We start from the raw sequence: 12,767 nt of genomic DNA, 5'->3' as shown, positions 1-12,767 counted from the left end.
CTCCCTGCTGCAACCAGATTGCTCTGTGTGTCCGCTCATAGCATTGTATTTCCTGTTGCCAGTCACAAGGAGGGAAAAATTAAAATGAAAAATGAAAATTGGCTGTCCTTAAATGGTCACTGTCACCAACTTTATTTTTTGATATGTTGTAGTACTTATGTACTACAACATATCTCTAATATACTTATATTATTTTTTTTATTTATTAAAATGGTTTAATTTACATTTGAAAACCAGCCACTAGGGGTCACCCTCCTAGTGGCCGGCTGCAGCCTGGCGTGACGTCACGCCTGAAAAAGGACTGATTTTGGCCTGGCAATCAGTCCTTTTTCAGTTAGGCTGCACTCGCTCCCTGCCTGTCAATCAGACAGGCAGGGAGCGAGCATATTGGCTCCCTGGCCACTGACTGAGAGGCCACTCCTCCCGCACATAGCTGCCGCCACTGTCCCTGCACGCCCGCTGCCGGACTCTGCAGTAAGTGTAATGAGGGAACGGGGTATGCGGCAGGGGGGTTTGTGATGGAGGGAACGGGGTATGGTGCGGGGGGGGGGAGGGAGGGAGACGGAGGGGAAGGGCTAGTGCCGCATGTAACTAATAGTTTATCTACACAGGGTGCCTCCAGCTGTTTCAATACTACAACTCCCAGCATGCCCTGACAGCCAATAGATGTCAGGGCAAGCTGGGAGTTGTAGTGGTGAAACAGCTGGAGGCACCCTGTGTAGATGAACTAAGGGCGGAAGTCCCCCCCAGCAGGCATCAGTGACGTGGTGCCTGCTGGGGAAGTCTGCCTGGTAGTGAGCCTGTGGCATCCTGCGCTATTGCTGAGCGCAATGACGAGTGACTTCCTCAATGCGACATCACCGTCAGTGCGCACAGTGACAGCTCAGGGCGCCACCAGAGCCAGAAGTAGCGTGGACCCCAGAAACAGGTAATTATAAAACCGGGGATGGGGGAGGCAATGGGGCAGCGGCGGTGGTTGGACTAGGGAGGACCCCAGAACAGGTGGTCTCTGGCCAAGCAAAAGCCGCTGCAGTTCATTGATTTAAAGCGCACGCTTTAAATCATTGATCTGCAGCGGCTTCTGCGGGGCCGGGGGGGGGGGGGGTAGCCATGTGGAATAGCGGAATACCAGAATATCGGTATAAGTTATCGGCCTCAAAGTTCACATATTATCGGTATCGGCCCTAAAAAATCAATATTAGTCGATCCCTAGTGTGTCTGCGTATCTAGAACAGGGGGACTACAATCATATGCCTCCAGCTGTTGCAAAACTACAACTCCCAGCATGCCTGCACGGCCAAATGATGTGTGTGCATGCTGGGAGTTGTAGTTTTGCAACAGTAGGAGGAACACAGCTTGCAGCAACACTGCTTATGTCTCCAGTTGTTGCAAAACTACAACTCAAAGGATGTGTGGGCATGCTGGGAGCTGTAGTTTTGCAAAAGCTGTAAGTGCACAGTGTGTGTGTATAGCATAAAACAAGAAAGGAAAGAGTTACAGATGCTCACTCCTGAGATCAGTGACTGAGGAGAGAGTGAGGGAGGGGGAGTGGTTATCACCTGAGGAGAAGAAAGGGACCCGCCACCCTGCTTCTGGTCGACAACATTAACCCCTTAAGGACTCAGCCCATTTTGGCCTTAAGGACTCAGACAATTTAATTTTTACGTTTTCATTTTTTCCTCCTCGCCTTCTAAAAATCATAACTCTTTTATATTTTCATCCACAGACTAGTATGAGGGCTTGTTTTTTGCGCGACCAGTTGTCCTTTGTAATGACATCACTCATTATATCATAAAATGTATGGCGCAACCAAAAAACACTATTTTTGTGGGGAAATTAAAACGAAAAACGCAATTTTGCTAATTTTGGAAGGTTTCGTTTTCACGCCGTACAATTTATGGTAAAAATGACGTGTGTTCTTTATTCTGAGGGTCAATACGATTAAAATGATACCCATTACTATATACTTTTATATTATTGTTGCGCTTAAAAAAAATCACAAACTTTTTAACCAAATTAGTACGTTTATAATCCCTTTATTTTGATGACCTATAACTTTTTTATTTTTCCGTATAAGCGGCAGTATGGGGGCTCATTTTTTGCGCCATGATCTGTACTTTTTTTTGATACCACATTTACATATAAAAAAATTTTAATACATTTTTTATAATTTTTTTTTTAATAAAATGTATTAAAAAAGTAGGAATTTTGGACTTTTAAAATTTTTTTCCGTTCACGCCGTTCACCGTACGGGATCATTAACATTTTATTTTAATAGTTCGGACATTTACGCACGCGGCGATACCAAATATGTCTATAAAAAATGTTTTTTACGCTTTTTGGGGGTAAAATAGGAAAAAACGGACGTTTTACTTTTTTATTGGGGGAGGGGATTTTTCACTTTTTTTTTACTTTTACTTTTACATTTTTTTACATTTTTTTTTACACTTGAATAGTCCCCATAGGGGACTATTCATAGCAATACCATGATTGCTAATACTGATCTGTTCTATGTATAGGACATAGAACAGATCAGTATTATCGGTCATCTCCTGCTCTGGTCTGCTCGATCACAGACCAGAGCAGGAGACGCCGGGAGCCGCACGGAGGAAGGAGAGGGGACCTCCGTGCGGCGTTATGAATGATCGGATCCCCGCAGCAGCGCTGCGGGCGATCCGATCGTTCATTTTAATCGCGAACTGCCGCAGATGCCGGGATCTGTATTGATCCCGGCACCTGAGGGGTTAATGGCGGACGCCCGCGAGATCGCGGGCGTCGGCCATTGCCGGCGGGTCCCTGGCTGCGATCAGCAGCCGGGATCAGCCGCGCATGACACGGGCATCGCTCCGATGCCCGCGGTTATGCACAGGACGTAAATGTACGTCCTGGTGCGTTAAGTACCACCTCACCAGGACGTACATTTACGTCCTGCGTCCTTAAGGGGTTAAAGGAGTACTCCGGCGCGCACTTTTTTCCTTTTATCCCGTCCGGGCTGCAAAATAAAAGAAAACACACTTTCTCTTAGGCTGGGTCCACACTACGTTTTGTCCCATACGGGAGCGCATACGGCAGGGGGGAGCTAAAAGCTCGCGCTCCCGTATGTTACCGTATGCGCTCCCGTATGTCATTCATTTCAATGAGCCGACCGGAGTGAAACGTTCGGTCCGGTCGGCTCATTTTTGCGCCGTATGCGCTTTTACAACCGGACCTAAAACTGGTCAACCACGGTTTTAGGTCCGGTTGTAAAAGCGCATATGGTGCAAAAATGAGCCGACCGGACCGAACGTTTCACTCCGGTCGGCTCATTGAAATGAATGACATACGGGAGCGCATACGGTAACATACGGGAGCGCGAGCTTTTAGCTCCCCCCTGCCGTATGCGCTCCCGTATGGGACAAAACGTAGTGTGGACCCAGCCTTACCTGATAATGAGCCCCCGGAACTCCGGTACAGGTGATCAGTCCCCGGGCTGTATTCTTCTTACTTCCTGTTAGCCCGGCACGTCACACGGAGCTTCAGCCTATCACCGGCCGCAGCGATGTCCCGCCTCGGCCGGTGATAGGCTGAAGCTCCGTGTGACGTGCCGGGCTAACAGGAAGTAAGAAGAATACAGCCCGGGGACCGAACACCTGTACCGGAGTGTACCGGAGCTCCGGGGGCTCGGTAAGAGAAAGTGTTTTTTCTTTTATTTTGCAGCCCGGACGGGATAAAAAAGGAAAAAAGTGCGCGCCGGAGTACTCCTTTAAGGCAATTCAGAAATAAAGCTAATTCTGAGAGAAATATACATCATAGACACATACAAATGATATGTACATGATCAGAATGAGATAGGGGGGGGGGGGGGGGGTGATCTGACAGGTACGCTTTAAGGTGTAGCTTATAATAGTGCCAAGATTTTGCCCATCAATGTGAGAAGAGTTATAAAGGACAACTAAGTTTTTTGTAGTGATGCACCGAATTCTAGGTAACCAAAAGTTATCGGCAGAAAATGGTGCTTTCAGCATTTTGCTGAGAGGAAATTGCAGGCCAATACTATCGGGGGCATGACTTACAGTAGGGGGTATGGCCATGTGTTAGTGGGGGGAGGAGCCGGGCAGGACATCGCTGCAGCTGATCAAATCAGCTGAGTCTCCCTCTCCTGTCTCAGGCCTGCATTGAGCTCCAACACTACAGCCTAGGGATCCAGATTAACACTGAGCACAGATTTGCAGTTTCATATGCCATGGGTTAGTATTCAATGGGGCTAATCCACACGTTTCATTCCACAAGCGCCCCCCCCCCCCCCCCCACTTCCTGCATAGCTATTCAAACAGTACAGATCTCTTCAATGTGGATCTGAAGAGCTCGGGGAGCACAACGACCTAGGGCTGTCCTGCACTCCCTGCCTGTGTACGTAGTCCATAGAATTCTGGGTCAACTGCAGAGCCATAGGCTGTTAGGACTAGCAACTTCCAGCATGCCCTGACATAGCCTGTGGTTCTACAGCTGACCCAAACATGCACTGAAACAGCCCAAACTGGTAGTTTTGGGTCAGCTGCAGAGCTTTTTTCAAGTAATCTGCCCAGTATATATGATAAACGTATATAAGTATATTAATGGCCCATACAAAAAATATGGAGAAAAACTGTTCCAGGTTAAACCCCCCCAAAGGACGAGGGGACACTCCCTCCGTCTGGAGAAGAAAAAGTTTAGTCTCAAGGGGCGACACGCCTTCTTTACCGTGAGGACTGTGAATTTATGGAACGGTCTACCTCAGGAACTGGTCACAGTAGGAACAATTAACAGCTTTAAAACAGGATTAGATACATTTATGGAACAAAATAACATTAATGCTTATGAAGAAATATAAAATCCCATCCCTTCCCCAATATCGCGCCACACCCCTACCCCTTAATTCCCTGGTTGAACTTGATGGACATATGTCTTTTTTCGACCGTACTAACTATGTAACTATGTATGTGTACTAAAACAATTCTCTACAAAAACTTTTAACTCCACCCCCCCCCCCCCCCCCCTGTGCCCCTGGCTGCAAAAACTAAAACAAACTCACCTTCCTACATTCCCCTGTTGCTCTGATATGGCCGTCCTGGTCCTCCGGCACTGCTCAGCTCCCTGCTTCTTAGGCTCGGAACGAGGCTGAGCGCAGTGTCACGTAACATGCTCAGGCAGCAGAGAGAAGTTGGGGCCCGATCTCCTTACATGACACTGTGCTCAGCTTATCACCGACCAAGGGAGACATCACTGCAGCCGGTGATAAGCTAACCGCAGTGAGACGTTCTGAGAGGGGTCGGAGGGACGGGACACATCGGAGCAACGGGGAACGTAGGAAGGGGAGTTAAAGTTTTTTCTTTTTGATTTTTGCAGTCCAGGCACAGGGGAAGTTAAGTTTTGCACTGCATTTCTCCTTTAAGTGGACAGGTAAATGCATTTTTGGCTTCGGTTTTTGGCCAAGCACAGCCTTAATTTCCTGTTTCGGCCCACAATTTTCATTTCCGTGCACCACTAGCTTTTTGCGCAGAATATGGAGGCTATTTCTTCATTACAACCCAAAACTAAGCTCCCTCACCACGCTATGTGCTATTCAAATCGGCGGCAGGAAGCCAAGGCAGACCAGTTGAATTCTGCCACAAATATGCAATTCGATATGTCAAGAATTAGAATTTACTGGGGCCAAATCCACGTCTCAAACCACAAGATTCCCCTGCTTTCTGCGTAGCAGTTCAAGTAGTGTAGATCTCTTCCATTTGAAATCCGCAAAACAGTATAAGGGTGCGTTCACACGAGCGTATTTTTGCTGCAGATCTGCTGCTGCAGATTTTGCTGCCCATTGATTTTAATGGGTAGATAAATCTGCTGAAGCAAATCTGCAGCAGAAAATACACACACCCTCAGGCTAAGTTTCCACTTGCTTTTTCTCTGGCAGTTTTTGGAATACTGCCACTGCAGTTTTTAAGTCAAAGTCAGAAGTGGATCCATAAGGTAGGAGAAGTATAAGTCCTTCCTTTATATGTCCTATTCCTTTTGAATACTCTTCAGTTTTCCAAAAACTGCCAGAAAAAAAAAACAAGTGGAAACTTTGCCTAAACGGGATGCAGTTGGTAAGCAGAATTCACACAGATTTGCTTAACATAAAAATAAAGTGATTCAGTGCACAATCCCCTTTTCTAGTTTTTCCCTACAGACGTGCTCCTGACTATACGACTTCAATGGGATTGAGATCCCGCAGGACCTGATGTAAAACTTCTGGGAGCGGGAGGTTTTCAGTCTAGACCGGACGGTCACAACACAAAACATACAGGGGGTCCTGCAAACCTCTGAAATGCTACTGAGGCTGATGAATTGGCACAAGGGAGTGATGAATTGGCACAAGGGGGGACTATCTCTAAAAGCTGTGACAAAAAGTATGCGGTAGAGCAGTGGTCTTCAAACTGTGGCCCTCCAGATGTTGCAAAACTACAACTCTCAGCATGCCCGGACAGCCAACAGCTGTCCGGGTATGCTGGGAGTTGTAGTTTTGCAACATCTGGAGGGCCACAGTTTGAAGACCGCTGCGGTAGAGGGTGGGATTGAACAAATATGTTGCAGTAGTGGAACGCATACCTTGTGGAAGTGAGACTTTGACAGTGATCAGGATTTCAACCCAGCAGATGATTTTTCTATGAGATACACAGAAAGAAAGGCAGTGTTTCCCAACCAGGGTGCCTCCAGCTGTTGCAAAACTACAACTACCAGTATGCCCGGACAGCGGCATGCTGGGAGTTGTAGTTTTGCAACAGCTGGAGGCACCCTGTTTGGGAAAGGCTGAAGTAAGGTACACTGCTCAAAGAAATAAAGTGAACACTGAGATAACACATCCTAGATCTGAATCACACAAAAATTATCAATGGAAATCTAATTTATCAACCCATGGAGGTCTGGATATGGAGTCACAAACCAAAGTGGAAAACCACACTACAGGCTGATCCAACTTTGATGTAAAGTCCTTAAAACGAGTCAAAATGAGGTTCAGTAGTGTGTGTGGTCTCCACGTGTCCGTATGACCTCCCTACAATGCCTGGGCATGCTCCTGATGAGGTGGTGGATGGTCCCTTGAGGGATGTCCTTCCAGACCTGGACTACAGCATCCGCCAACTACTGGACAGTCTGTGGTGCAACGTGGCATTGGTGGATGGAGCGAGACATGATGTCCCATATATGCGAAATCCGATTCAGGACCGGGGAACGGGCTGGCCAGTCCATAGCATCAATGCCTTCCTCTTGCAGGAATTGCTGACATACTCCAGCCACACGAGGTCTAGCATTGTCTTGCATTAGGAGAAACCCAGGGCCGGCAGCCCCAGCATATGGTCTCACAAGGGGTCTGAGGATCTCATCTCGGTACCTAATGGCATTCAGGCTACCTCTGGAAAGCACAGGGAGGGCTGTGTGGCCCCCCAAAGAAATGCCACCCCACATCATTACTGACCCACCACCAAACCGGTCATGTTGGAGGATGTTGCAGGCAGCAGAACGTTCTCCACGGCATCTCCAGACTGTCATGTCACATGTGCTCAGTGTGACCCTGCTTTCATCTGTGAAGAGCACAGGGCGCCAGTGGCAAATCTGCCAATCTTGGTGTTCTCTGGAAAATGCCAAAACGTCCTGCACGGTGTTGGGCTGTAAGCACAACCCCCACCTGTGGACATCGGGCCCTCAAACAACCCTTAGGCTAGGTTTCCACTTGGGTTTTTTTCTGGCAGTTTTTGGAAAACTGCCACTGCAGTTTTTGAGCCAAAGTCAGAAGTGGATCCATAAGGGAGGAGAAGTGTAAGTCCTTCCTTTATATTTCCCATTCCTTTTGAATTCACTTCTGGCTTTGGCTCAAAAACTGCAGCGGCTGATCTCCAAAAACTGCCAGAAAAAATAAACAAGTGGAAACCTAGCCTTATGGAGTCTATGTGTCCACTCAAATGGTGAGAAACAGTGGTAGTGGCTCCATGCTCTGGACACTACACTGAAAGACACAGCAAACCTTCTTGCCACAGCTCGCATTGATGTGCCATCCTGGATGAGCTGCACTACCTGAGCCACTTGTGAGGGTTGTAGACTCCATCTCATGAAAGCACGGCCAGCATTCAAAAGTGACCAAAACATCAGCCAGGAAGCATAGGAACTGAGAAGTGGTCTGTGGTCACCACCTGCAAAACCACTCCTTTATTGGGGGTGTTTTGCTAATTGCCTATAATTTCCACCTGTTGTCTGTTCCATTTGTACAACAGCATGTGAAATTAATTGTCAGTGTTGCACCTGAGTGGACAGTGTGATTTCACAGAAATGTGATTGACTTGGAGTTACATTGTGTTGTTTAAAGGGGTACTCCACCCCTAGACATCTTATCCCCTATCCAAATGATAGAGGATAAGATGTCTGATCGCTGGGGTCCCGCCGCTGGGGACCCCCGCAATATAGCATGCGGCACCCACCTGTTTCTGCTCCGGAAGCGCTGGAGGGTCTGGGTCCCGACCACGGGAAGTCTGTGACGTCACGACTCTGCCCCCGTGTGACATCACGCCCTCTCCCATAGACTTGCATTGAGGAAACGGGGGCGTGACGTCACACAGGGGCAGAGTCGTGACATCACAGACTTCCGTTCCAGTGGTCAGGACCCAGACCCTCCGGAGCAGAAACAGGTGGGTGCCGCAAGCTATGTTGCGGGGTCCCCAGCAGCGGGACCTCTGCGATCAGACATCTTATCCCCTATCCTTTGGATGGGGGATAAGATGCCTAGGGTTGGAGTACCCCTTAAAGTGTTCCCTTTAGTTTTTTTTGGGCAGTGTATATAGCATCAACTACCTACAAGCATGCCCACAGGAGGAGTCAGGGATAACTTCCTGCCAAATGAGAACTAAGGTCTATGGCCAGAACTAGAGATGAGCGAACTTATAAGTCATCAACTGCCGAGCCGAGAAGTTCGTGACAAATCGAATTTACTGTAAGTTCGCTCATCTCTAGCCAGAACCAAAATAGATGAAGGAGAGAGGTCAATAATGCTTCAATTCAACAATAATAATAATAATGATAAAGACTCTTGGCTTAGAGAAAAAAAAAATAGTCAAAAAATAGAAATGTATTGCTGACTATACTAATGCCCCAAACACAGATGTGACAAATGGTTTGGACAATAAAATTAGCAACCTGGTCAGGAAATAGTTAAAACCATAGAGTCGGTTAGCGAATGCGAAAATCCATTGTTTACCTCGCCCTCAATCCAAATGTTAATGGGTTGCTGTGGGCAACTGGCATTTGTATTCCACTACTGGTCAGCCTTACATCCTTTCATGCTTTAGGGCACATTCACACGTACAGGATCTGTTGCATATTTTTGTGCAGCTGATTTTCCCACCTATTAACTTCAATGGGCAGCAAAATTGTCTGCAGAAAAAATGCAGCAGATCCTGTACGTGTGAACATACCCTTAGTCTATAAATGAAGCTGCAGCAGACCCTGTACGTGTGAACATACCCGTAGTCTATAAATGAAGCTGCAGCAGATCCTGTACGTGTGAACATACCCTTAGTCTATAAATGAAGCTGCAGCAGATCCTGTACGTGTGAACATACCCTTAGTCTATAAATGAAGCTGCAGCAGACCCTGTACGTGTGAACATACCCTTAGTCTATAAATGAAGCTGCAGCAGACCCTGTACGTGTGAACATACCCTTAGTCTATAAATGAAGCTGCAGCAGATCCTGTACCTGTGAACATACCCTTAGTCTATAAATGAAGCTGCAGCAGATCCTGTACCTGTGAACATACCCTTAGTCTATAAATGAAGCTGCAGCAGATCCTGTACCTGTGAACATACCCTTAGTCTATAAATGAAGCTGCAGCAGATCCTGTACCTGTGAACATACCCTTAGTCTATAAATGAAGCTGCAGCAGACCCTGTACGTGTGAACATACCCTTAGTCTATAAATGAAGCTGCAGCAGATCCTGTACCTGTGAACATACCCTTAGTCTATAAATGAAGCTGCAGCAGATCCTGTACCTGAGGGATGTCCTTCCAGACCTGGACTACAGCATCCGCCAACTACTGGACAGTCTGTGGTGCAACGTGGCATTGGTGGATGGAGCGAGACATGATGTCCCATATATGCGAAATCCGATTCAGGACCGGGGAACGGGCTGGCCAGTCCATAGCATCAATGCCTTCCTCTTGCAGGAATTGCTGACATACTCCAGCCACACGAGGTCTAGCATTGTCTTGCATTAGGAGAAACCCAGGGCCGGCAGCCCCAGCATATGGTCTCACAAGGGGTCTGAGGATCTCATCTCGGTACCTAATGGCATTCAGGCTACCTCTGGAAAGCACAGGGAGGGCTGTGTGGCCCCCCAAAGAAATGCCACCCCACATCATTACTGACCCACCACCAAACCGGTCATGTTGGAGGATGTTGCAGGCAGCAGAACGTTCTCCACGGCATCTCCAGACTGTCATGTCACATGTGCTCAGTGTGACCCTGCTTTCATCTGTGAAGAGCACAGGGCGCCAGTGGCAAATCTGCCAATCTTGGTGTTCTCTGGAAAATGCCAAAACGTCCTGCACGGTGTTGGGCTGTAAGCACAACCCCCACCTGTGGACATCGGGCCCTCAAACAACCCTTAGGCTAGGTTTCCACTTGGGTTTTTTTCTGGCAGTTTTTGGAAAACTGCCACTGCAGTTTTTGAGCCAAAGTCAGAAGTGGATCCATAAGGGAGGAGAAGTGTAAGTCCTTCCTTTATATTTCCCATTCCTTTTGAATTCACTTCTGGCTTTGGCTCAAAAACTGCAGCGGCTGATCTCCAAAAACTGCCAGAAAAAATAAACAAGTGGAAACCTAGCCTTATGGAGTCTATGTGTCCACTCAAATGGTGAGAAACAGTGGTAGTGGCTCCATGCTCTGGACACTACACTGAAAGACACAGCAAACCTTCTTGCCACAGCTCGCATTGATGTGCCATCCTGGATGAGCTGCACTACCTGAGCCACTTGTGAGGGTTGTAGACTCCATCTCATGAAAGCACCGCCAGCATTCAAAAGTGACCAAAACATCAGCCAGGAAGCATAGGAACTGAGAAGTGGTCTGTGGTCACCACCTGCAAAACCACTCCTTTATTGGGGGTGTTTTGCTAATTGCCTATAATTTCCACCTGTTGTCTGTTCCATTTGTACAACAGCATGTGAAATTAATTGTCAGTGTTGCACCTGAGTGGACAGTGTGATTTCACAGAAATGTGATTGACTTGGAGTTACATTGTGTTGTTTAAAGGGGTACTCCACCCCTAGACATCTTATCCCCTATCCAAATGATAGAGGATAAGATGTCTGATCGCTGGGGTCCCGCCGCTGGGGACCCCCGCAATATAGCATGCGGCACCCACCTGTTTCTGCTCCGGAAGCGCTGGAGGGTCTGGGTCCCGACCACGGGAAGTCTGTGACGTCACGACTCTGCCCCCGTGTGACATCACGCCCTCTCCCATAGACTTGCATTGAGGAAACGGGGGCGTGACGTCACACAGGGGCAGAGTCGTGACATCACAGACTTCCGTTCCAGTGGTCAGGACCCAGACCCTCCGGAGCAGAAACAGGTGGGTGCCGCAAGCTATGTTGCGGGGTCCCCAGCAGCGGGACCTCTGCGATCAGACATCTTATCCCCTATCCTTTGGATGGGGGATAAGATGCCTAGGGTTGGAGTACCCCTTAAAGTGTTCCCTTTAGTTTTTTTTGGGCAGTGTATATAGCATCAACTACCTACAAGCATGCCCACAGGAGGAGTCAGGGATAACTTCCTGCCAAATGAGAACTAAGGTCTATGGCCAGAACTAGAGATGAGCGAACTTATAAGTCATCAACTGCCGAGCCGAGAAGTTCGTGACAAATCGAATTTACTGTAAGTTCGCTCATCTCTAGCCAGAACCAAAATAGATGAAGGAGAGAGGTCAATAATGCTTCAATTCAACAATAATAATAATAATGATAAAGACTCTTGGCTTAGAGAAAAAAAAAATAGTCAAAAAATAGAAATGTATTGCTGACTATACTAATGCCCCAAACACAGATGTGACAAATGGTTTGGACAATAAAATTAGCAACCTGGTCAGGAAATAGTTAAAACCATAGAGTCGGTTAGCGAATGCGAAAATCCATTGTTTACCTCGCCCTCAATCCAAATGTTAATGGGTTGCTGTGGGCAACTGGCATTTGTATTCCACTACTGGTCAGCCTTACATCCTTTCATGCTTTAGGGCACATTCACACGTACAGGATCTGTTGCATATTTTTGTGCAGCTGATTTTCCCACCTATTAACTTCAATGGGCAGCAAAATTGTCTGCAGAAAAAATGCAGCAGATCCTGTACCTGTGAACATACCCTTAGTCTATAAATGAAGCTGCAGCAGATCCTGTACGTGTGAACATACCCTTAGTCTATAAATGAAGCTGCAGCAGACCCTGTACGTGTGAACATACCCTTAGTCTATAAATGAAGCTGCAGCAGATCCTGTACCTGTGAACATACCCTTAGTCTATAAATGAAGCTGCAGCAGATCCTGTACCTGTGAACATACCCTTAGTCTATAAATGAAGCTGCAGCAGATCCTGTACCTGTGAACATACCCTTAGTCTATAAATGAAGCTGCAGCAGATCCTGTACCTGTGAACATACCCTTAGTCTATAAATGAAGCTGCAGCAGATCCTGTACCTGTGAACATACCCTTAGTCTATAAATGAAGCTGCAGCAGATCCT

General features: G+C 47.3%; 1 protein-coding gene across 2 annotated transcripts in view; it reads right to left on the bottom strand.

The window, feature by feature from the left end:
• The window catches only part of SLC30A2 (solute carrier family 30 member 2), a 49,782-nt gene that overhangs the window by 29,796 nt on the left and 7,219 nt on the right, over nucleotides 1–12,767 (bottom strand). The gene's annotated exons all lie outside the window — the stretch shown is intronic.

Source organism: Hyla sarda, chromosome 2 (genome assembly GCF_029499605.1).
Source record: "Hyla sarda isolate aHylSar1 chromosome 2, aHylSar1.hap1, whole genome shotgun sequence".
NCBI lineage: Eukaryota > Metazoa > Chordata > Amphibia > Anura > Hylidae > Hyla > Hyla sarda.
This window is presented reverse-complemented; position numbering and strand designations above follow the sequence as displayed.